At 31.3% G+C, this 5,615-nt stretch overlaps 1 pseudogene; it reads left to right on the forward strand.

Moving 5' to 3' along the window:
* Nucleotides 1–230: 230 nt before the first annotated feature.
* On the forward strand, nucleotides 231–5,174 carry LOC128169793 (uncharacterized; annotated as a pseudogene).
* The last annotated feature ends 441 nt before the right edge of the window (nucleotides 5,175–5,615 follow it).

The raw sequence follows: 5,615 nt of genomic DNA on the forward strand, positions 1-5,615 counted from the left end.
AGGAAATATGATTTTATTACCCTAATTTATCAATTCGTTGAGGATGTAATTTCGTGGATGAGAGGTACCCACGAATTTCACAAAAATTGAGCCGCCACGAAATCTAATGATTTCACAGTAATTGACATATCTACCCTAACGCTTATAAATATATTTAAATGATTAACTCTCATTATAAAATAACTACTGGTTCTGTGATTAATTAGCCTCTATGTTTTACTCTTACATGCATGTATCTTTAATTTGTAGACGTTATGGTTTTTAAACCCAGGCTGAGGGAATGATATTTTAAGAATTTCAAATGTAAACTAGAACTTCTTTTGTCTTCAACAAAAAGTAAGGGCTTTTCGACATTCCCTTTCCCTTTTTTGATTGTAAATGTTAGGTAAAATCGGATCTATTTTTTATTTCAAAATTCTTCACCGCCTTGGTATTTATATAATCAGTTGCCTATTAGAAAAATAACCTTATAATTAATGCAATCTCAAAAAAAGATAATTTAAGCACTTTAAAAGTAAATATACTTTTAATTTCTAAAAGAATATTTCCAAAAAATCATAAAAAAGTAAATATTCCTCTCTCAAATAGAACACGTGGTATGCCTAGAGTATTAATGTTCTACGTTCATTGAGCAAAGCGAGATAACTCTTTCTAAATCACTTTTTCAACTTTTAAAAATTGCAATATTCACACCCTTAATACTCCTATAAGAAGTCAAAAAATGGCCTTACGGACCATAATTTTTAAATTGTACTCTTTACTCAAAACTTAAAACCAAAAAGATTTTAAAAAACGGATGAAAAATAAAAAAGATACAGCTAATGGGTTGTTTTTAGTTTTGACCCCTCTGGATCCCTTTTCTTTCAAAATTTTTATCTCAAAACATTTTCCGGTCTGCAAATTAGGTCCCTCAATATAAATATTAAATATGGAAATATTTACTTGAAAACTGTTTGAGAAAAAGTGGCAAGCGTGAATTCAGTTTAACATTAAAACACCCATAGACAATTTTTTTTTATCAACTTATAAAACCGGAAGTTCTCAATTGTTTCAAACGAAACTTTTCATATATGATAATTATGACAGTTTTAACATTTTCCAGTCCTCATTTAAAAAATTTGGTGGTTTTTTCAATTTTTATTTTTTTCATCCCCCCTTTTTTCATAGTTTGAAGTCTAATATCTCAAAAACAGCAAGAGATACAATTTTGTATATCATACTATGAAGTATCTGACAGAGTTGGGGTCAATTACTTTGAAAAGTAATTAATAACATTCAAATACATTGGCAATTTTATCAATTACTTGCAATTACAAGTACATTAATTTTTTAAAATGTAATTAATTACTCTCAATTACTTTGATAAATGTAATTAATTATTACATTTCAAATACTTTAGTTTTTTTTTTAAATCTTGAGAACATAAACATATATTAACAGCATTAAGATATACAGAGCTTTAATTATGTACGGTTATGTTTTTAAAGGTTGTATAATTCAGTTCAGATCAGATTTCTAGAAAATTTATAGAAAAATTTTCTTTAACATTAAATAGTACAATTTTCGGCGGTACAGCATATCAGTATATAAATAATAAGTGCTATAATTCCCAAGAATGAGATATTTTGACTCCCTTTAGTCTAAAATCAATGGGGGGTTTTGGTATTAGAGGAGTTCACACCTCCACAAAATAAGATCTTTACCTATTGCCGTGGGCAGTGTGTTATGTTGTATAAACATATGAAACATTATGGGACATTTAATTATTGTATAAACAAAAGTCCATGCCAAACATGTATAAATTCTATTTATCATTATAAGACACCTTTTTTTATATTTTAAACTTGGGAAAAAAGTAATTGAGATGTAATTGAAAAGTAATTAAAAAAACACATTATTTTTGGAATGTATTTAAATACATTCAATTACTTGTAATTGAAGACAGACTCAATTACAAATTACTTTCAATTACTTTGAAAAATGTAATTAATTACACCCAATTACAAATACTTTTTTCAATTACCCCATCCCTGGTATCTAAATCCAAACTTTCTTTGTTTATAATCAAAAATTAAAATAGATACAAAGGTCCTTTTAATATTTTGTTTTTTGCATGTGTAAACTGGAAGTATATAGACCGGAAGTCCAAAAAGGGACATACGGGAGAACTAAACAATTGCTAAAAGAATCTAACATTAAATTTTTATTTTTCTGTTCCGTTTTCAAAAAATTCATGACGAAACTTGGTCGAGAAGAATAATAATAATGAAACAGAACGAAAACAATAGGTCTTTTCGACCGAAAGTCGAGAAGCCCTAATAAACTTTGATTCACTGGACTTGTCCTATACACGTACATACTAAGATTTCAACACCTATAGAAACTTTGACGTGCACCTTGGCACACGACACACTCGTTGTGTATATCTTGTATATTCAGTGTTAGATCCAGGGGCTTTCTCAAGTTGGACAAGCAATAAACTTTAATTATATATACACAAACGAATAATATCATGTCTAGACAAACAAAGCAGCAATATCCCGCCCGATTTAACAAAGGCCTTTGGGAGTTTATTTTTTATAAATCTTAAACATGTATCTAGCAGATCTAGAATTAGACCACAATATAATTAAAATAAAATATAAAAGAATTTAAACTGATTTTTAAATTAAATCATGTATACCTATCTTGAACTGATTATCAAATTAAATCATATATTATTCGTTCATTTTTTATTTTGGTTAATAATTTGATAAAAAGAAAAAAAAGAAACCTTTTGTCGTACTTAGTTTGTGTGAATGCGTCTCTTTTACGAAAACAAATTCTAAACAAAAATGAATTGATGCAGATTTGAATTACTTAATTTTGAATCTGGTTCGATGAAAATTATGGATTTAACATCATTTGCCGACAGTCATACAATTGATTATTTTCTACTATAGTAAGTATCATTTAGTAAAATATTAAATATTAATTACTTAATTACAAATCATGGTCCCCTGGGGTAGAGTGGGGCCACAATGGGGGATGGATTTTCACATAAGAATGTATAGTAAAAAAATTAAATTCTTCTCCTGAAAAACGTTTTGGCCAGAAAAGCTTAAACTTGTGTGGAGGCATCCTCAGATAGTATAGATTCAAGTTAAATCAAATTCATGGTCCCCGGGGGTAGGTTGGGGCCACAAAGGAGGGAGGGATCAAGTTTTACAAAGGAATATATAGAGAAAATCTTTAAAAATTACTTCTTCTCAAAAACGATATGCCAGAAAAGTTTTAACTTGTGCGGCAGCATCCTCAGACAGTGTCGATTTAAATTTGTTCAAATCATGGTCCCCGTGGGTAGGGCGGGGCAACAATGGGGGGGGGGGGTAAAATTTTGAAATAGGAATATTATAAAATTAGAGAAAAACTTTGATAATTTTCTTCTCGAAAACTAATAGGCCAGAAAAGCTTAAACTTGTGCGGAAGCATCCTTAGAGAAAACCTTTAAAACTATTCTTCTAAAAAACTTTTAGGCCAGAAAAGCTCAGCTTTAAGTGGAGGCATACTCAGATAGTGAACATTCAAGTTTTTCAAATCATGGTCGCCGGGGGTAGGGTGGGGTTACAATGGGGGATCAAGTTTTACAGTGGAGAATAGAGAGAAAATCGTTATGAATCTTTTTCTCAAAAAGTATTAGGCCAGATAAGCTCAAATTACAGTGGAAGTATTATCTGACAGTGTAGATTTAAATTTGTTAAAATCATGGTCCCCATTGGTTGGGCAGGGCCACAATGGCGGTGAATATTTGCATAGGAATAGATAGAGAAACTATTTAAAAACATTCTTGGAAAATTTCCAGTCCAAAAAGCAGTAAATTGTGTGAAAGCACGAGTCGTACAGAATAAAATTTGCTCAAACCATGATTCCCTTGAGAACGGCAGGGCCTTTAAAAAAAAGAGGGGGGGGGGGGGGGTTGGGGGGAGGGGGGAGGAAGGGGATATATAGGAATAGAGAAAAATCTTTTTACAGGTAAAACAATAAAAGGGGCTTGATATTTACCAAATTAATATGTAGATAAAAATCGGCAGATTAAAAAAAAAATAAGCAAGATCTACTGTACTTAGTTGTCAAGATATTTTGATTTTGATACTGTAGATTCCTAATTAAAAGTGAGGAAATAATATCCCCGTAAAATCGTGAGGAGCACCCCTCGCGGATTTTGAAATCTCGCTGTTAATTTATAAGAGTTGAAAACTATATAACATATAAGAATAAAAGTTCCACGTTCGCGATTTCATATTCCCACGCTTTGATACAAAACAACGAGATCGCGAAAATAAGTACTCGCGTAAAATAAGGAATCTACAGTACTGTAATGCTAATTTGATCAGAGTTAAGGCAATTATTGCTCAGATGAGGGATGTGGCCCCTGTGCCTCTTGTTAGTTTAGTTTAGGTCAGCGTTGCAGATGAGAGGGAGATGTTGTGACATGTTTTACGCTTGATATGAGAGAGTTTGTAAGTGCCAGGGTAATAAAGATCGCTGAGGTGAATGCCCCATGACTAGATGTAATAGAGATGGAGGATTTGGATCAACTCCAAATCGTAACGAGCAGACTGACATGCGACACCATTGAGAGAAACGACAGGACTTGAGTAATTCTCGGTTTCAAAGAATGCTCACATGCAAGTTATAATTATGCCTACATATTTACGAAGATGGTAAATTTTAAATAAAATAACAATAAAAAAGAAGATGTTTGTAAACATTTATATCACTTTATTTTAGGACGTAACTTCCGAAGAAACGACTTGGCCGTCCAGCACTCTGACCAGCCTGACGAAAGATGTTGTATCTAATGGCACAGGGTTTTTTTTTTAAATTTAGTACGCGTGTAAGAAACTTTTAAAACATAACGCAATGGCTGAAAAAAATTGTGGTATTTTTTTCTTTTCATTTAAAAACGAGAGAAATACTTTGAATATAAATAATTGATACAATATTTGATGTATTTCTTTAACTTTTAGATGATTAGTTGATTATCCTATACTGAGTGTTTCCGCCATTTTTATTTTGAAGGCCAGAATAAGTATCATTGTTACGCTATGGAGAAAATGTAGGGGACATACTTGCGCCATAGCCGATGTCGAGTCGCATCTTTACTTGACATTAGTGACTTTAAAGTAGAATAAAATTGTATATATATATATATATATATATATATATATATATATATATATATATATATATATATATATATATATATATATATATATATATATATACACAGTAATGATCAGACCCAACCTAACGGAAAGTAAACCCCAACTAAACCTACAAACATTATCAGTGGGATATTGATACATACAGCGGTTTAGACTCTTACAAAACCCAAAACGACGATTACGCTTACTTTGTACTGGCCATCGATATGTAACGGTTTTTCAAGTTACAAATAAAACTATCAGTTTATAATTCGTGAGTTCGCTTAGGTTTCCTTCCTAAGAATCAAGTAAGAATTAAATACAACACTTACGTTGTCGAATTCTTCTAAGCAAACGACGGTACGGAACATAAACAATGTATGCTAAGAAACCAAACCAAATCCGTTTACTTAAAATCAATCCGGATTG

This window comes from Crassostrea angulata, unplaced genomic scaffold (assembly GCF_025612915.1).
Source record: "Crassostrea angulata isolate pt1a10 unplaced genomic scaffold, ASM2561291v2 HiC_scaffold_215, whole genome shotgun sequence".
Taxonomy (NCBI): Eukaryota; Metazoa; Mollusca; class Bivalvia; order Ostreida; family Ostreidae; genus Magallana; species Magallana angulata.